Raw genomic sequence first — 21,514 nt, 5'->3', positions numbered from 1 at the left:
CCTGTGTTCCTCTCCTCAGATTCCTGTTGTTTTTGTTCCATATAATTCCATTATCACTTTTTCTTGGCTATAGCAGTCTCTCATGTTTTGATTGTATTTCATGGTCCAGACCTAGATGGTTTAGAAGGTATTAATCTAGTAGTGGTAGAATGTCCTTCAAATATTGTCTGATGTTTATACTCAGGATCGGCCTGTACTCTTTAGAAACAGAAAAAAAACATAAATATAAAATGCCATTTTTAATGTGGAAGTCACACACCCATATCAATATGATTTATGACAATTGGTATTACTCATGTTTTACCAACATAACATAAGTATACCAATATAACATGTTATACCAATATAACATGGCAGTTACAGGCATGTACTGCCATGACCAACATTTTTAAAAATAGGTACTGGGTATTTGACTTCATGTCTTGTTTCACAGACATCTCACCAGACCTCTCATCTCTAAATATTGGGATTTTTTCATTTTTTTTCTGTTATTAATTTCTTGTTTAGTTCCAGTATGGTATGGTTACAATTTTTCTCTGATTATTGTAAAATTTACAATTGTATATCATGGCCTAGAATGTATTTAATTTAAATAAATTTTCAATGTAAGGTAACACAAGTGTGTTGATGCTGCTATTCAAGTATTCATTAATGCCACTTAGACCAATCTATCTTTATTGATTAATTTTGCCTATTTAATGTACTTAATACTGAAAGAGAGGTACTGAAATATTCAGCTGTGTAGTAACGTCTGTTTCTCACTGAAGTAGTCAGTCTGTCCTTGTGTATTTTCTAGCTTTGCTCTTAAATGCTAATAGATTCATGGTTATGTCTTCCTTATATGGTGAGACTGTTATCCCTGATAATGGTTACTGTTCTAAGATGTACTTTATCTGAATTAATGAAAGCGATACAGTTTCCTTAGAGTTACAGCTGGGCTATACATTTTCTACATCTCTTTCTCTTTAACATATATATATATATATATGTATATTTAATGTGAGTTTCTTGTGTGAAACATATGGTAGGATCTTATTAAATTAACTAAAAATCTTTTTGTTTACTGAAATAATTTCCTTTAGGTATCACTTTTGTTTCATTTTACATATTCAACTGACATATTTTCTTGTTTAGTCCCAAGTATTTGTAATTTTTTAGGGTCTTGTGCATTCAATTATGTTTTGTTTAGTAGTGTGTATTTAAACTATAAATCTTTTGGGCGATTTTCACTTATCTTTCCCTGGATGCAGGGATTTTGCTAGGTCTTTAGAAGTCTTGGTGTTAGCCAATATTCTCTAGGAACAAACACAGGCAAGATCTCAGCAAAAAAGGCCAAAGTTTTTTTTGTTTGTTTTTTGTTTTTTGTTTTTTTTCCCCAACATTCTGGAGTAGCCTTTCTGTGCCCATTGTTGCTTTGGATATTTTGTGTTTATCCCTGGATGTTTTTAACCAGACTATCAAAATTGTAACCATACTTCTGTTTCCCATAGAAACATTAACAAAAAAAAAAACAAACAAAAAGGTATTTAAAAGATCACAATTGAAGTAAGTTATCCAGTACATTAAAAGTTACTACATGTGTAAATGTTTCTTCTGTTTCTTCTGTTTCTTCACTTTTCTTCATTTTCAAACACTCACACTTGAATTAGTTTTATATTTCAAATATTTGTCATGTTCCATTTCTATGAAGAATTTGTTTCTAAAACTCTGGAACAGATTTGTTTTCAATGAATTCCCTTAACTTCTATTTGTTCAAGAAAGAATGCATTTCTCTAATATTGACAACTAAGTTCCTGGATTTGGAATTCTCTGAGGGTACATTGATTTTCCTCTCAATGCTTTATAATTTCATATCCTACTCTGATGCATATATGGTTTAAATAAGAGATCTGATGCATTTTTTAAAATTTGATATAGAAAAGTAAATTTATCTTTGCTGCTTCCATGATTTTTTGTGTGGGTGTGGCTTCCCTCAGAGTGATGCCATAGTCATTTATGATGTATGCTTTCTTTCTTTAGTTTTCCTATTCCCATCAAATTAGCTTGTCCTTCAGTCCATTTCTTGGTTCTGTAGTATTTTTCAGCAAGTTTTGGAAAATTATGTCATTTATACTTCAAACTGTTTCTCCTGCTTCTCATTTTTATTCAACAATGAGCATTTCTGCCATTAAAAATTGTGAAATGATTTTCAAAAATTCATGGCAGGCTTTCTTATTTTCATGCTTGTATTTTAGCTTAAATTTTTTCTTTCCTCGAATATGTCAGTGCAGTCCTAATTTGTGTTGTCGAGTTCTTAATTTTAACGTTCAGTTTGTTTTTAAGGTACTTTTTGTCCCTTGTTTATTCGTCTGGAATATTTCAAACTAGTAGAGATGTGACTCCAAAATCTCTGACTATCTGTTTGATGCATGATCTCTCTTTTTGGTAATTTTCCTTAAGTTTTACCAAGCATGGCAACTGGTTTGTTCGTTTATTTATTTGTTTAGTTAGTTTGCATTTATGTTGTTATTGTTACTTCATTGTTGTGAATGATGGATGTCACATGCCAGGTATAAGACTAAAGTATGTTAATACTTACTCTAAGGGTATATGAATGGTATTTATCTTTATTTTGAGCACCTACAACTATGCCCTTCTTTACCATTCTTTTATTTCCTATCTTCCTTGTCTTTAGGTTTCGTTAATACCTATTTCTTAAACAGAGTCTGAAACTTACAGCTCAAACAGATGCAATAAAACACAGTTTTTATTTTATCATACAAATGCAATAAAATTCTACTGCTCTGATCCTGGTTTCCTTAATGATGTGGAAGTGCTGCTATATTACCATGCTACCATGCCACCATACTGCACTACTGCTCCAAGTTCTTTATGGGTTTCTGTTCCAGATCTGTGACTAGTGTTCCTTAGGTGAGAGGGTGGTTAGATGAGGAAGGACTTGGCACTTTCCTTCGTCATGTGAAGATTGGTTAGATTCCAGAAATGCTTTATGTTGTGAGGAAGAAACCATTAGCAGAGTACTCCCTGGAATGACAACTGATGATAACTTTGCCTCCTCCTTTCTGAACCCTGTGGGATCAATCTTGCCAGCAAAGACTGAGAATATGATGATGGAGATCCTCTCTATAACTCACAGAACAAATGTTGAGGACCTCTAGGTGAAAGGACATCCTCAGAATGAACAAAGCCAAACTCCAGGAGAGCAGCAAGGTTCTTATTGAAGCCTCTTCCTTTCAGTCATTCCTTGACTTGTGTAAATGGGCAGGTGACATGGGCTATGCTCATTCCTGCTCTATGTTGTTCTTACTTATACTTTCTAGTACAATGATCATTTTTCTGTATATTGGGCTTTTCTTTTATTCTAAGGAAAGCAATCATTCCTGTTTTTGTTTTGTTTCATTATTTAGCTTAGTAAAACCCCTGAATACTACTATTACTCACTACCTTCACATTGTAAATTAGACCACATAACTGTTCACAGTTATTCCTGGGTCCTGTGACCTCATATTTCCTCCCCACATCCTAACTTTCAATATCATTCTCAGTCTCTGGCCATCTCACTTCGTAAATGGCATTTGTAAGTAGAATCATGTTTATTTCTTAAGACATAGTTTCATGCCACAGTGCAGCTTCACCTAAAGCTGGCTATGTAGCCTAGGGCAGCCTTGAAGTTACAACAGTCTCGTCTTTCTCAGCCTGGAATGGCAAGTGTAATTCCCCTAAGCCCAATTCTCCTATAGTGATTCATAAAACATCTCGTGCACACACACACACACACACACACACACACACACACACACACACATGCAGACACACTACAGATCTAACTAATTTGTTAAAACTGTACTTGCTGGGTATGGTGATGACTGTTATTTGTTTTCAACTAGACTACAGCTGGAATGAACTATACGCCAGAAATGAGAGGTATACTTGTCAGAGATTGTTTTGTTTGGTTTGAAGTAGGTGAATTCATTTGGGGGAGTAAGGCAGGAAATATTAATCTAGGTTCTGAGGTAGAAAGACATCATGTTTTGTTTTGGTTTTGGTTTTGGTTTTTATCTAGATCTTGAGGTAGAAAGACATACTTTCAATTTTGGCCATACTTTTCTTCTGGAAGTCTATGTACAGAAGTAGAAGAAGAAAGACTTTGCTCTTTGTGTGTCCTCGCCTTGCCTGTACATGCATTCCTTAATTGGCATTACAGCCTAGTTATTTAGAATTCCAGCATAGACTGAAGAACAGCTGAAATATCCAGTCTCGTAGACTGAGAAAATACTGGATATTTGGACCTTTTGTTCAAAGCCAGCAATTATTGGATTAGATGGTTTACATCCTATAAATCATTAAAAATCCCCTTTATATAGAGAGATAGATAATATATATATATATATATATATATATATATATTGTCTCAATAGATGAGAAATAGAGTACAAGTTCTGTTATTCTAGAGAACCCTAATGCCTGTATATCTACATAGTATCCCAATTTATAAATGTAGCATAATTTAGGTAATACGTTTTGAAATGTGGGCTTTAGTCTATTCAAACTGTTTTCTTATTTTACCACAGAACATCATATACTGAATTAGGGAGTGCATGGTACTGAAGGTTTGCACTTATAGCACTTAGGAGATAGAGACAGTATGCATTTCTACTGTGAGTGTGAGGCCAGCTTGGAATATATGAGACACTGTATCAAAACAAAATGATCAGGATTGCCTGTTCCTCAGCTTTTTCATATTGGCCTTCACTTGGTAACATGCACTTCAGTTTCCTTCATGACTTTATATCTTACCAGCTCTCTTACTTATATATAAAATCAAATAATTCATATGTGTTCATACATGGGTGTGTATGAATATTGGTACACATTGAGGCAAAGGGAAGTCATTAGATCTTCTAGAGCTGAAGTTAGAGGTGGCAGTGAGCTGCCCTGTAAATGGTAATAACAGAACTCAGGCCTTGGCCACAGCAGTAAGTGCTTTTAACTGCTGAGCCATCCCTTCAGCCCCTCATTTATTTTTTAGCATTGATCATATCACATATTCCAAATTCACCACAGTTTATTCTTATAATTGTTGTTATAAAAATATAAAAAATGAAAAAAAAATGTATAGTGGTTTTTTACCTCGCTAGGTCCGGCACCACAGTGCCCCAAAATATCTGCTAGATATCTTGGCAGAAACACATCCCAACTCCACGGTGGCCCAGACCAGTTGCCTCACACTCCATTACACTTAAATTGTAAATACACAGAGCAGAATCTTAACATCAGCCTCCACTGTCCTGTCACCACTTCTTTCCTTCTCCCTCCTGCCTCCTCTTTTCTGTTCCAGTCTCCTCCTCTTCCTTCAAACCTCTCTCCCGCCCATCCTTCCTTCTCCTCCAATGACAGGCCTCCTTCTATCCTGTAACTGTCCCACATCTGTATTTTACAAATTCAGTGGGAGAGAAGGTTCTGGTGAAGTCACCTGATTCTTGAGTGTGTGACTAGGCAGCTGTCCTTGGGGCAGTGGAATTAGCATCAAAATACAGATAGCTTCAGGGCAAACCACAGCATTTCCCCCCTTTTTCCAGTTAAAAAGCCTTTTTACTTATATATAAATTGAATACAATTATTACCATTCTAGAATTTATAAAGCATATGATATACTCAACACCCAGTCCATCACTATATCAGTTAAACAGAACATTTAGTTATCCCAGCTTAAGAAAGGCTTAAAATCTATATTATATCTTGGCTAGCTTGTATATTATCTGATAACTATCCAATAACATGTATGTTTAGAGTTAAACAGCCTTATAGGCTATGAGACTGTAATCAGTCTTCAACCCTGTGAGAAATCTGAGAATGACCAAATAAGTATACACATAGGAAGTCTAACACGGCTTCCAGAACTGAGAGGTTGTAGAGACAAATCTCCACTAACACAGTCCCCTGTTAGCAACATGTGAGTGCAAGTTTTCCGTCTTCTGACCCAAAATCAAATGACAGGCTCTTGAAATGCAGATCTTGAAGGGCTGATTACCCTGTCTTGGCAGTGTTTTTCAGTCAACTATAATTTGTCCTTTCTAGGACAATATTAGTCTGCAGACGAAAAGGCAGTTTTGTCCAGTGGCTGCTTAGCCACAAAGTATTGCCTCACCTGGAGGTAGAGACGTTCAAATTCTTCGTTAAATCTGCCAAAGGGGAACTGTTAGGACCAGATATGTCTCAACAAAAAATAAATAACTTTAAATCTCAAATTTTGTGGATTTCTGACCTTTTTGAAAACCATCTATCTATAAAAGACAATCTGGACTGTTGTCTTATATCTTAATAATATCTTGAAGGTACTCTCACAAAGTCAGCAATATGTTTGCTATTTGTCCCTTAACTCATATGTGTAATCAACTCAGAAGTTCGTAATGACATCAATAGAAGGACTGACCCTAAACCTTGTACTTTTAAACTTTTAACAAATAAATTCTATATCAAAGCAAAGATATGATTTTAGCTTAGGTAACAAATTGGATTATGACTGTATAACTCAATCTAGCTAATTCCTCCCTGTTAAATTACAACCATTTTTAAATTCCTCATAGAAACAACATTAAAATAACCACTTTCAGCCCCCAAAGTCCAGGGAATTGGGGCGAAGACTCCTCTATAACTTCTTCAAGCTGTACATGGGCGTTGAGATATCCTTGGGGGTAGGGGGTAGGAAGAATGAAGCAAATGCTGTATCAGATGTGTCCTGACTGGACCCAGCTTAAAGTCCTTGAGACCAGGGATCCAAGTAGGCACACTCTGTAAAATACAACTCTCAAGACAAAAGTTTAGAACCAAGATATCTTTTTGTTTGATTCTCCTAAATAATTTTTTCAGGTGGCCTACCTCTATCAAATCTGATCAGTATGACTCTGGGAGGTTTCCAGAGCCTAATCACACTTTTTAAAAACACAAAGACAAAATCTTTCTCCCAAAATACTGTGTTCCTTAGTCTGTAACCAGAAAAGCTTGTATCTTGCACTCTCTCCCAGAGTAATAATATAACCATAAAACTCAAAGTCACACCCATTATGAAGATTAAACAATTTTTTAAAAAGGAAGTAAGCTAAACAATGAACCTGATGGGCTTTGTACTCTGTGATATCAGGAAATTAATGAAAATTCCTGTGGAGCCCATGTTAAGAGAATCTGAGCTTCTGTTGTGGTAGATACAAAAAACAACAAACCCTTGCTAGCTGGCAACAATGAGTCATATGGCCTTCAGCGGGGTAATTCATAAAACAAACCAAATACCTTCCATCAATTCCAATATCAATAAGCAACATATTAAACCAGGACTTTAGTCCAAAATCTATCCATCTGTTAAGCGCTCTACCCAGAGTCAAAGATTTTTATTTAACCTTAATAACTTCTGTAATGTATGTCTGCATTCACTCTCCCTGGTGTTACAGACATTTATCACAACTCTCTACTTGGAGTTAATGACCAATTTTTCCCTATCTATGTTCCAAACCACAGATGAAAATCCCCACATGATTCAAGTAATCTCTTTACTCTCCTTAAAACAAACTTAAACACCTTCTACCAATTCTAAAACCAATAAGCAACTTAAAACTCAGCACTTTAGCACAAAATATATCCATCTGTTAAGCTCTCTACACAGAGCCACAGATTTTTCTTTAACCTTAATAACTTCTATAATATATGTCTGCATTCACTCTGCCTGGTGTTACAGATATTCATCACAACTCTCTCCTTGGAGGTAGTGACTAATTTTTCCCTATCTAAGTTCTGAACCATGGATGAAAATCCCCACCTGATTCAGATAATCTCTTTACTCTCTTCTTTCTAAAAACAAATTTAATCACCTTTTAAAAATACCTGTAATTAAGAAGTAGCTTGTTTAACTAGGATTTCAACCCAAGATTCCTGTGGAGCCCACGTTAGAAAGAATTTGAGTATTCTGAAAGACTTTCTAAACAACTTTCTTTAAAAAGCAGCTTTTAATCTCTAACTCTCTTAGCTGCCATTACTTATCACACAGCTGGGACCTACAGTCTGTCAGCCCAGGCTACTTCCCTGTTTCTTTGTTAAATTCCCCGTGCTTGAGATATCACATGACTTAACATGGCACTGGCCTCCTCTTACTTAGAAAATAAAAACTTTCTCTCAACTCTTAGGATTACTAGTGGATTCTTGCCCATCACATTAGTTCGCCATCTGTTGTTGTAAAAATATAAAAGATAAGATAAAAAAAAGTATCACTGTCTTTTACCCTGATTTTTCTGCTAGATATCTTGGGGCACTGTGGGTGAACCTAGCAGGATAAAAAGACAACCTTACTTTATTTTATTTTTTTTTATTTTTACAACAAAATATAATAAGAAAATCTTGGCTGCTTCCAAGCTATATAATTTGTTTCTCTTTATAAAACCAATAGGATTCTAAGGGATAATAATAACAGAAAACTGTAATGAAACAAAGACTAACAAATTGGACTAGAAAAAAAATCAAAGAAATATAAGAAAGAGGGCCCAAGAAAAAGCACAAAAAACAGATATCGATGCAGAGAACCACTAGGTCACTATCTGGAATCCTTAAAAATGCTGAACCAGAAGCCCTAATACACACACACACACACACACACACACACACACACACACACATACACACACACATGTATATATATATATATACATGTATGTATATATATATACATATGTATATATGTAAAGGACTCAGAGCATGTATGGAGAGAAATATATAAAAACAAAACAGATACATTTTTTCTAAAGGGAAATTCCCTGACACTTCACTATGAAACAATTAACCTACAAAGATGCTATTGAATTGGTTTTCTGTTGAACACCTACTACTCCCATGCAGCCTACCTTAAGAGTCATTTGTTTCCTTTCTCTTAGAGAAATTTGAATCTTCATTTACAAGTGGAGGTTGATTATATGAAAGGGATTGGGACATTTGTCTACTTTTCCTTTCAGCTCTAGAACCCTGCCTGGTGCAGACCTCTGTAGACCCTTACAGTCTGCCCCATAAGTGCATCTACCTTGTTGATTCAGAGGCTTTGTAATTTGTGAATCATCCCAACCCTCTGGCTCTTGCACTCTTTCTGCATTCACTTTCATGGAATGCCATGAAACACAAGGGGAGGGATTTGATGATGAAATCCCATTTAGGGTCAAATGGTCCATGATCTTTCCCTGTCTGGCTATGCGCTTCTGTATGTATTCCCATCTGCTGCAGGAGGAAGCTTCTCTGGTGATGGAGCAACATTGGTATTAGGTGTCATTTTATTGCCACTTTTTCTTTTCCATCTTAGAACTGTTGGTTTTACTGTGGCACCCTGTGTGATTTAGTCTTAGTTCCTTGGTCATCTAAGCAGTGTCAGGTATGGCTTTCTTCTTGTGATGTAACCCTAAGTCAAATCAGTTATTTCTTAATTGCTCCCATTAGCTTATTCCACAATGACACAATCCCATCTTACAGACAGGATAGCATCATATGTCAAACATTTTGTTGCTGAGTTGATGTTTGCATTTTTCTTTTAGAAGTATGCAGAGTATCTTCCTAATAAAAAAATACTAGCAAGTGGGGGTATAGACTCTATATAGGGAGCAGCTCACTTTCTCTGTTCAGTGAACTGTGGAAATGCTGTCTTCAGTAGTGAGGCTTTGTCATAAGATTGTCTTAAAAATATATAGTCTTGGAAAAAGCCTTGTTTGGGGGTTCCAAAGGGACTCTTTTAGGCAATGTTTTAATTAATGGGTACTTGAAGCTCCATTTGGTGACAAGGGAGGTCCAGTTGTGACTCTGTCTTCTCCATTATTTGGCAATTTCATTTACATGTCTTTCATAGAGGTATGAATTTTGAAAACTTGTACTGTATTGTTTCCATATCGTTTTTCAAATGGCCTTCAATATTAGTTTTCCCTCACCTAATTTCTCTCTCATCCCATCTTTCCTCGCTGTTACCACTTGATCTTTCCATGTCTATGTATCTTAAATCCATCTGTACTTCCCTTTCTTTTTCTAATTGGATATTTTAATTTACATTTCAAATGTTATTCCCTTCCCCAGTCTCCTGTCCATAAGCCCTCTATCCCATTATCCTCACCATCTTCTAGAAAGAACCCAGATGTCCTTCAGCAGAGGAATGGATGCAGAAAATGTAGTATATCTACACAATGGCGTACTACTCTGCTATCAAAAACAATGACTTATATTTCCCTTTCTTGAGGTGATCTGCCCACACTCTCTCAATTATTCAGTAATTCTGTCCCTAAGCTCTGTATTTCTGGGGATTGTAGCTTGGATATTATCAACTTAACAGCTAATAACAAAACATAAGTGAATATTTACTGTATTTTTCTTTCCGAGTCTTGGTTACCTCAGTCAGGGTGATTTTTTTCTATTTCCATCTATATTCTATTATATTTATATGTCAATGTCATGATTTCACTGTTGTAAGCAGAGTAATACTACTCCATTGTCTAAATACAGGTATTTGTTTATCATCATCATCATCATCATCATCATTACTCTACTCTGTTGAAGGACATCAACATTCCCAATTTCTGGCTATTATGAATAGAGCAGCAATGAACAGGTTTAAGCAGGTGTTTCTGTTGTAGGATGAAGTGTCATTTGGATATATGCCCAAGAGTGGTATAGCTGGATCTTAAGGGTGATTGATAACAAATCTTTCTGAAGAAGTGCCACACACTCATTTCCATAGAGTTTGTAGAAGTTTGTACCAGCAGTGTAGGAGTATTCATCTTTCCCTACAGTCTCACCAGCACGAGCTGTCACTTGAGTTACTTTCCTCAGCCACTTTGATGATAGAATTTGAAAGTAATTTTGATTTGCATTTCCTTGATACAAGGATGTTGCATCATTGATGACTAAGGATCTTGAACATTTCTTTAAGGGTTTTTTTTTTCAACCATTTGAATTTCTTCTTTTAACAATGCTCCATTTATTCGTGTACCCATTTTCAGTTGGATTATTTTTTTCCTTGGTATCTATTTTTCGGTTCTTTATATATTTTTGGGTACTAGTCCTGTATTGGGTGTGCAATTGAAAGAAACAAAACTAAACAAAAACAAAAAACCTTTCACATTCTGTGCTGCCACTTTTTCAGAATGATGATACTCTTTGCTGCTTTTCATTTTGACTCATTTTTTAATTGTTGATCTTAGTGCCTGTCTTAATAGTGTTCTCTTCAGGAAATATTTTCCCGTGCCAATGAAGTCAAGGCTATTCCCCAATTTCTATTCTATCTATCTGATATTATATTGAGGTATTTGATCCATTTTGAGATGAGTTTTGTTTGAGGTCATAAGTTTGAATCTGTTTGCATTCTTTCACAGGCAGCCATCTAGTTGACCAGCACCATATGGTTAACATACTGCCTTTTTTCCAGTGTGAATTTCTGCCTTCCTTATTTCAAACAAACAAACAAACAAGCAAACCAAGAGGGGTATCCATAGGTATGTGGATTTATGTCTCTCCTGTCAGTTCAATTCCATTCACTAATACACTAGTTTTGTTTGCTTGTTTACAATATTATGCTGTTTTATTACTATGGCTTTATAATGCAATGTGAGATAAGGGATGATGATAACTCAAGCAGGGCTCATTTTATCCAGAATTGTTGTAGCTTTAGCTATCTTTGATGTGTGTGTGTGTGTGTGTGTGTGTGTGTGTGTGTGTGTGTGTGTGTGTCTCATTGGTAGGTAATGTTAAGAACTTGCCTTCTATAACTAACTTCATTGTGCTTTATAAGTTTAGTTAGATTTTCATTTTCATTTAATCCTAGAAAATCTTTAATTTCTTTTTGGTTCATTTTTCATTCAATAATGAGAGTTTAGTCCCCATGAATTTGCAAGTTTTACATTGTTTCTAATGTTATTGATACCCAGCTTTAATCAGTTGTAGTCACATAAAATTCAGGATTATTTTCAGTTTTCCTGTATCTGTTTAAGATTTTCTTTAAATCATTTTAAAGACCGTATCTGAGAATGTGGTCAGTTTTGGAAAAAAATCCATGAAGTTCTGAGAAAAAGATATAGCTTTGTGTATATATGATTCAGTGAAATGTTATGTTAGGTCCATTTATTTTATGATGTCATCTTTTTTGTTATTTAGTATTTTTTGAAGTATGACATGTGTTGGTGCATGTGGGCTACTGAAATCTATTATTGTGAAGATCCATATGTAATATTGATGTAGTATTGATTATTCTGTGAATATGGGTGTCCCTTGTTCACTTGCATTTTGTACATATATTTAATAGATGCAATATTGTCTTGGTAATTTTTTCTTAACCCTGTGTCTAGTATCTTTTTTTATCTACTCTGATTAATTTTAGTTTGAAGTTCATTTTGTCAGATATTGAAATGGATACACCAGCATGCTTCCTAGGGACATTTGCTTGGATTATCTTATCTTTTCTTTTACTTGAAGTGATATCCATCCTTGATGTTGAGATCTGTTTCTTGGATCCAACAGAAGGATGGAGAAAATGCAAGAGAATTGAGATCATTGATGTTGAGAGGTATCCATGAGCTGTGCTGATTAGTTTGAATTTTATTCTGGTAGTTTCTCTCTCTCTCTCTCTCTCTCTCTCTCTCTCTCTCTCTCTCTCTGTGTGTGTGTGTGTGTGTGTGTGTGTTTCCCCTCTTTTGATTTGCTGGTCTGGCTTTATAATTTGTGTTTTCTTAGATGTGATTAATTTCTTTTTTTTTTGAAGTTTTTTTTCTTCAATTGGGTTTTGTAGGGCTGTGTTGGTGATATGTGTTTGACTTTATCATGGACTATCTTATTTTCTCCATCTGTTGCATTTGAAAGTTTTGCTGGGTATAATACTCTTGGTTGGCATCTGTTACTTCTTTGAGTCTGTAGAACATCTCTTTAGGATCCTCTTGCCTTTACAGTCTCCAACGAAAGATCAGCTCTTATTCTAATAAGGAGACTTTTGTAAATTACTTGTTCATTTTTTCATTGCAATTTTTAATATACATTCCTTATTCTGTTCATTTAGTGTTTTGATTATTATTTTCTGAAGAAAATTATTTTCTGGTCCAGTCTACTGGTATTCTGTATGCATCTTGTACCTTGATTTACAGTTCCTTTTTTAGGTTAGAAACATTTTCTTCTATAATTTTCTTAAAAATATTTTCTGTGACTCTGACCTAGATTTCCTCTACAGCCTAAATCCATTATATTCTTGGATTTGGTCTTTTTAATTTCCAATTTTCCTGGATAATTTCTGTCAAGATAATTTTAGATTCTGCATTTTCTTTGAACAAGGTATCCATATTTTTAATTTTGGTGTTGATATTGAGTTTCAAGATGTGTTTGCTACATATGTCACAGTGGAGAAATTGTGTCATACGTGTTAAGAAGTGCTGGCATCATGCCTAAATGGCAGGGTGAACTGGTGAATAATGCTTCAGTTTCAAGTTTTACTGGGCCTATGAAAGCTCGAAGATGGGATACATAAAGATCTTTCTAGGTTCTAATCTCAAGCATTGTGATATTGTACAGTGAGACAGTTTGCCTCTTGGATAGACTTACTCTAAAATATCCTAGTGTTTATTTTACCTTATTAAGAATGTTGTACACTGTATTGTTCAGATTACCCTTAGACTCAGGACCCTCCTTTGGCAGACCCCTAGTGTAAAGATAATATGAGCTTCCATACCTGATTAGTGTTGATATGCTTAAGTACATAAGTTTTATTGTTCAAAGATTTATTTTAGTGAGAATGGAGAAATATCTAAATCAGTAAAGTGTTTGCCTTGCTAGCATGAAGGTCTGGATAAAATTTTTGTAATACACAAAGTATCAGGATTGATGGCGATCTCTTCTAAAATCAGCATTGGGGGGAACAAACAAAGGTTGAAACTTTGATCATTACCCAGCCAATAAATTCACACTTAGGGTGAGATTTTATCTCCAAATCCACGTGGGTGGTGATTCAGAAATGGTTTTTTTTATCTTTATTAACTTGAGTATTTCTTATTTACATTTCAATTGTTATTCCCCTTCCTTTCCGGGTTTCTGGGCCAACATCTTCTAACTCCTCGCCCTCCCCTTCTCTATGGGTGTTCCCCTTCCCATTCTCCCCCCATTACCGCCCTCCCCCCAACAATCCATACCCAAAATATTTTTTCTCTGTCTCTCTGTTCATGTCTCTCTGTCTCTGTCTACGTCTCTGTGTATATGGGCACAAACACATACACACATTTGTATATGTGTATCCTATGTACACAAATGGAAAATATTGATTTTTTTTCAGTTTTAATCAAATGAGTTATTTGAAGACGTAGATTGATTTTAAATAAATCGAATAGAAATAAGTCTTTCATAAAAAGTAAATTTTACAAATTTACTCAAATTAACAGAAGTACCTAGCATCATTTAATCATTGAAGCCGGTCATTTTTAATGTTGGAAGTGCTTAACCTGTTGTTAGATAAATGGATCCTTAAGGTAAAAAATCGTGTATGGATATTATCAAATACAAAACTTATGAAAAAACTAACATCCACTCTACTTCCAGAGCAAAGTGGTAATCACTTTCTCATTCATTGTTCTTTTATTATATCACATGATTGTTTATTTAGGTTCATTTGGCTTCTTTCTCTGTTTCCTGAATGATTACCTGCCTTATGGCCATCTAAGGAACACAGTGAAAGGATAAACACAGTTAAGGTCCTAATGGTTCATTTAAAACTAAGTGTGGATGTTAAGGCATTTTCTTGGTTGCTTCACAGCTTGTGAGACATCATTCTCTCCTTAGCCATTCAGTCCTGACCACCTGTCATTTGTTACCATAATGTTGTCAAAGACAGAAGACAGAGAGCATTCGGGTCTTAAATGCTTGGGATATTGAAGCAATTTACAGGCATTTTCCACAAAGGTAAATGGTGAAAGCCAAATATGATGTAAACAGAAAATTAGACAGATGCTTAATGGAGAAATGATATTAAAACTACAAAGAAGTTGTAATATGAGTACTTTGTTTACACATATTTTACGGTATTCATTTTGTTTCAGTAGTTGGAGATTGTAACATTAAAACTTACATTATTGACCAGTATGAGAATTAGCAGGCATACTGGATACCACATAGAATGTTTGCTGTAAAATGCATCTTTTGGAATGAACAAGTCTTAGTAAAAATGTAAAAGTAGATAGTGATGAGTGATATTGTGGATTCATCTCGCTGAACTTAATGAAGTAAATATGTGCAAAGAGAAAAACAGGGCAGTTTTAAGCCAAAACAGGATTTAACGGGTTTTATTGAGTTAAGGCCAGTGTACGTCCCTACAAGATTTCTTCTGGGCACTGAATATCATTGAATTTCTAATATGATTTCTTCAATTATTGATTTGCTGCTTGTCTGTTCTGGAGGAAAGTCAGATGAAGATCAGCCTGGTAGTATTTATAGGCTGCATCTCATCTGTGGGATGTAATCTATCTTCGTTAGGTTCAGTAAAAGTGATAGATGGCATTTGGCAGTGTAATGATGTGATCAGTCTGGCAGTACCTCTCTAAATCTGGAACTGGGGCTTTCTGCAGTGTAGATATTTAATCAGTTATACACCCCATTACTGATTTAATTCAGAATGTCAGTGGCAGGTGAATAATGTGAGTATTTGTATATTAATATCATATTGTATTAATGCTCCCTTCGTTTAAGTGTACTATTCATCTGAAAATCATAAATAGTAGCATTGTTGGGAGAATAAATTTAGTGGAGATGTTAGGCATCCAGCACCTTCCATTTCTAAATTCATCATGTAAGCAATTTTTCTTTATATTTTTCTCCATGATCCTATGTCTAAATGAATTGTTTGACAAAATCATTATTTACTACAATTCAAAAAATTGCTAATCTATACGTAAAGAAATACTGTAATTTAAGTATTAATTAGATTGTTTAAAAATGATAGGTTATCAAGCTATATATATATATATATAAAGGAGTTTTAAAATGTTTTAAAATGAAGATATATTATTAATGAATCCCTGGAATTCATAGGCAATTTTTGTGCATTTTGTTTTTGTTGGTGTATTTACTAGAATATAACAATAATTTCACATTTGTAAAAGAAGTGTCATCTTTTTTATTCTGATTTTGAAGGCTAAAGAAATGAAGTATGACATTTCTAGGTGACATCTCTACACTCATTTATATTGCATAATCATTAGAACGTGGAAATCTTTGTAATTTTAAATTCCTTATTTTACAAAATTACATTTGCTATCTTCTGTAGATTATACAGACTTGGTAGAATTTCAGTGGTTACAGAATTCAGAAATTTAGACTATCACATTTTTAATGAAGTATGACAGTCCTACATGTTTGCAGCTTCACACGTAGTCTGAAGAGAAATAATTTAAATTTTCCAATAGATTCCTGAACCATGAGTAGCATCATACTGTTTTCATTCTGTCTTTATTATAGATGTATGCCATCAAAAAGAGTGATGTATAGATTAGAAGCAGAAAGAAAGTACCAATAAAACTTAATATATAAGTGGATTGACCATAGAAATATACTGTCATAAAGTTGTTTGAATGTGTTCTCTATCTTTTGGACATTTAATGATATGCAAATATTGACATTTTTGACTTTCAGCTGCTCCCAGGTAACTAAAGTCCTAGAAAAACAATAACTAATGTGGCCACTCTAACTGGGGATAGCTTTTAAAATTTGTAAGAAAGGAGTTGCATATGTTCTGTCAGTTTCAACAAAGGGAAAGCTTTGATTTCCCAAATCCTTCTGGGAGTCTTCTCTTGTAGCTATGAAGTATGGAGCACAAAGACTTTTATAAGGTAGAACTCCATAAGGGACATGGGCGGAAAAAATGAACAATCCAGCTTAATCCACTGAACACTACTACTCTATCTAGCTCAATAACTAATTGTCATTTGTCACACAAATGTCTTTGTAGCTTTCATGCTGCAGGATTTGGATTCATCCTTATTAAGATACTATTTTTTACTTAGCCTTAACTCAGTAACCTTTAAAGTGAATGTGATTTACTGTGTGACTATTAGATCTCAGAATCCAAAGAAAAATAAAAAGGATATGGTGATGAGAGAAAGAAGAAAAAGTTATCTATTTTATGATTACATGAAAATGTGATAACCTTAAGACTCAGGAAAACCTAATAATGTCTAAAAATCCTTGCATGGAAGTCACAGAGCACCTATGTATCAGTCCATAAATCTGACATATCTGTTTGCAAACTGTTTTGTGACGAGGACTTTGCTCATGTTCATTTATTTCAAATTTGAATATGTTCTTCATTCTCTTTCAGATGCTTCTATGATCTTTAAACTGACAGAAGGGTGGAAGGCAAGTTTGCCTTACTTAAAATATATTGCCCTCAACTTTTTTGCTAGCAGTGATTTTCATAATGCTTTTTTCTAGTAAGCCATAAGCTTTGAATGTAAATGGCCTTATTTATCTTTATATCATCCAACTACCATTGGGGACTGCTGGACATTTAGTCATTTTATGTAAGATAAGCAATGATTACAGGGACCCTTTTCTGGTCGCTTCGTCTGCTGATTACACTAATTGTACTGAATAGACTAATATTCACTTATACTCCATAGTCTTGAGACCTGGCTTTAAGTGTCACAAATATCTCCATGACTGAGACAAAGAAATGTCACAATCATCTATTTGATCTTTCTGCCATTATTTAACTTCTAATATGATTTTATGTGTTTATCTGCACACATACATAGATGCAAGTAAAAATGTACTCTCACTAGGTTATAGGTCTGGAGCTTGACATCTGATTACATGCCCATTGTCACAAGAAACTCCACTTATATATTGTCAAATAAAATTGTGCAAATACTAAATAACTGCTTCCTAAACCATAATATCAGAACCTTTGGATTTGTGCTTATAATTTTTTGTTTTTGTTTTTAATTTAACTCTGTCACTTCCCTAGCCTGCTTTTTGTGCTATGTTTAGTTTCCTGCTCATCAATTAAAAAAATCTTACAACAGTGTTTGGAAAATAAAATGCTTTGAATGATAGCACAGTTTTTTTTTTGTTTTTTGTTTTTTTAACTTGAGTATTTCTTATATATATTTCGAGGATTATTCCCTTTCCCGGTTTCCGGGCAACCATCCCCCTTCCCCCTACCCTTCCTTATGGGTGCTCCCCTCCCAACCCTCCCCCCATTGCCGCCCTCCCCCCAACAGTCTAGTTCACTGGGGGTTCAGTCTTAGCAGTATCCAGGGCTTCCCCTTCCACTGGTGCTCTTACTAGGATGTTCATTGCTACCTATGAGGTCAGAGTCCAGGGTCAGTCCATGTATAGTCTTTAGGTAGTGGCTTAGTCCCTGGAAGCTCTGGTTGCTTGGCATTGTTGTACATATGGGGTCTCGAGCCCCTTCAAGCTCTTCCAGTTCTTTCCATGATTCCTTCAACGGGGGTCCTATTCTCAGTTCAGTGGTTTGCTGCTGGCATTCGCCTCTGTATTTGCTGTATTCTGGCTGTGTCTCTCGGGAGCGATCTACATCCGGCTCCTGTTGGTCTGCACTTCTTTGCTTCATCCATCTTGTCTAATTGGGTGGCTGTATATGTATGGGCCACATGTGGGGCAGGCTCTGAATGGGTGTTCCTTCAGTCTCTGTTTTAATCTTTGCCTCTCTCTTCCCTGCCGAGGGTATTCTTGTTCCCCTTTTAAAGAAGGCGTAAAGCATTCACATTTTGATCATCCATCTTGAGTTTCATTTGTTCTAGGCATCTAGGGTAATTCAAGCATTTGGGCTAATAGCCACTTATCAATGAGTGCATACCATGTATGTCTTTCTGTGATTGGGTTAGCTCACTCAGGATGATATTTTCCAGTTCCAACCATTTGCCTACGAATTTCATAAAGTCGTTGTTTTTGATAGCTGAGTAATATTCCATTGTGTAGATGTACCACATTTTCTGTATCTATTCCTCTGTTGAAGGGCATCTGGGTTCTTTCCAGCTTCTGGCTATTATAAATAAGGCTGAGATGAACATAGTGGAGCATGTGTCTTTTTTATATGTTGGGGCATCTTTTGGGTATATGCCCAAGAGAGGTATAGCTGGATTCTCAGGCAGTTCAATGTCCAATTTTCTGAGGAACCTCCAGACTGATTTCAAGAATGGTTGTACCAGTCTGCAATCCCACCAACAATGAAGGAGTGTTCCTCTTTCTCCGCATCCTCGCCAGCATCTGCTGTTACCTGAGTTTTTGATCTTAGCCATTCTCACTGGTGTGAGGTGAAATCTCAGGGTTGTTTTGATTTGCATTTCCCTTATGACTAAAGATGTTGAACATTTCTTTAGGTGTTTCTCAGCCATTCGGCATTCCTCAGCTGTGAATTCTTTGTTTAGCTCTGAACCCCATTTTTTAATAGGGTTATTCGTCTCCCTGCGGTCTAACTTCTTGAGTTCTTTGTATATTTTGGATATAAGGCCTCTATCTGTTGTAGGATTGGTAAAGATCTTTTCCCAATCTGTTGGTTGCCGTTTTGTCCTAACCACAGTGTCCTTTGCCTTACAGAAGCTTTGCAGTTTTATGAGATCCCATTTGTCGATTCTTGATCTTAGAGCATAAGCCATTGGTGTTTTGTTCAGGAAATTTTTTCCAGTGCCCATGTGTTCCAGATGCTTCCCTAGTTTTTCTTCTATTAGTTTGAGTGTGTCTGGTTTGATGTGGAGGTCCTTGATCCACTTGGATTTAAGCTTTGTACAGGGTGATAAGGATGGATCAATCTGCATTCTTCTACATGTTGACCTCCAGTTGAACCAGCACCATTTGCTGAAAATGCTATCTTTTTTCCATTGGATGGTTTTGGCTCCTTTGTCAAAAATCAAGTGACCATAGGTGTGTGGGTTCATTTCTGGGTCTTCAATTCTATTCCATTGGTCTATCTGTCTGTCTCTGTACCAATACCATGCAGTTTTTATCACTATTGCTCTGTAATACTGCTTGAGTTCAGGGATAGTGATTCCCCCTGAAGTCCTTTTATTGTTGAGGATAGTTTTAGCTATCCTGGGTTTTTTGTTATTCCAGATGAATTTGCAAATTGTTCTGTCTAACTCTTTGAATAATTGGATTGGTATTTTGATGGGGATTGCATTGAATCTGTAGATCGCTTTTGGTAAAATGGCCATTTTTACTATATTAATCCTGCCAATCCATGAGCATGGGAGATCTTTCCATCTTCTGAGGTCTTCTTCAATTTCTTTCTTCAGTGTCTTGAAGTTCTTATTGTACAGATCTTTTACTTGCTTGGTTAAAGTCACACCGAGGTACTTTATATTATTTGTGTCTATTATGAAGGGTGTCATTTCCCTAATTTCTTTCTCGACTTGTTTCTCTTTTGTGTAGAGGAAGGCTACTGATTCATTTGAGTTAATTTTATACCCAGCCACTTTGCTGAAGTTGTTTATCAGCTTTAGTAGTTCTCTGGTGGAACTTTTGGGATCACTTAAATATACTATCATATCATCTGCAAATAGGATAGCACAGTTTTTATATGGTATTCACAGTGTTCTGTCTTAAAAATTATGAGATTACTACTTCTAATTTTTCACTTTTTTTCTAAATGGTTCTAGTACTACATGAACACTTAGGTTTTGTTTTCTAGCTTTCTCAAGAAGGTAAATTGTTACCATTTTTTTTCCTTTACTTACTCCATCCAACTTGCCTTTCCATTTTGCATCCTTCATTTATGAAATAAATGCGGCTTGAGAATATTATGTTTATCTTCATATAATGTGCTATGTACTCTCTTTAGGAAGCCTTACACTAATGACATATCTTCACAGTTTACTTATTTTTAGCATTAGATCACCTTATACAATCCTCATTCCTTTGGATATTTATGTTCATTTTTATTTTCCTTTTTTATTGTATTTTAACTTTTCAATAATTTTACTGTTTTTATAAGCTTCTGTCTTTCTTTCTCTATCTCTTTTTTCTTTCTCTATCTCTTTTTTCTTTCTTTCTCTCTTTCTTTCTCTCTTTCTTTCTTTCTTTCTTTCTTTCTTTCTTTCTTTCTTTCTTCTTTTATCTATTTGAGACAGTATCACATATAGCCAAGGTTGGCTATTAGTATGCTGTAAATCTGAGGAAAATCATGTACATTAGGCAAATGTCATAATGTGGGATTTATTCAGTGTGGTGCTGAGGGTTGAATGAGGTGCTTTAGGCAAACGGGTCCAGCGCACTCCAAGTGAGCTACATCCCCAGCCCTTCTTGATCTACTTTTTCCCAGTACTATGGATACATGTAAAACAAATGTTTATACATATTCACGGGCATTTTCCAATTTATTTTTACTGATTTGTAAATAATAGCAAAAATAATAAATTTTGCAAATCAACATTTAAAATATGTGCTTTAAATAGAAAATTCCAATAAAGAAGGATTCTTTTTTTTTCTTAAAACAGATAGTATTATAAGAAGACTAACAAAAGTC

The 21,514-nt window shown here is 35.2% G+C and overlaps 1 protein-coding gene across 6 annotated transcripts in view; it reads left to right on the top strand.

Annotated features, from left to right (window-relative positions):
• The window catches only part of Lrp1b (LDL receptor related protein 1B), a 2,121,147-nt gene that overhangs the window by 1,670,750 nt on the left and 428,883 nt on the right, over positions 1-21,514 (top strand). The gene's annotated exons all lie outside the window — the stretch shown is intronic.

This window comes from Rattus norvegicus, chromosome 3 (assembly GCF_036323735.1).
Source record: "Rattus norvegicus strain BN/NHsdMcwi chromosome 3, GRCr8, whole genome shotgun sequence".
NCBI classification, from domain to species: Eukaryota; Metazoa; Chordata; class Mammalia; order Rodentia; family Muridae; genus Rattus; species Rattus norvegicus.
This window is presented reverse-complemented; position numbering and strand designations above follow the sequence as displayed.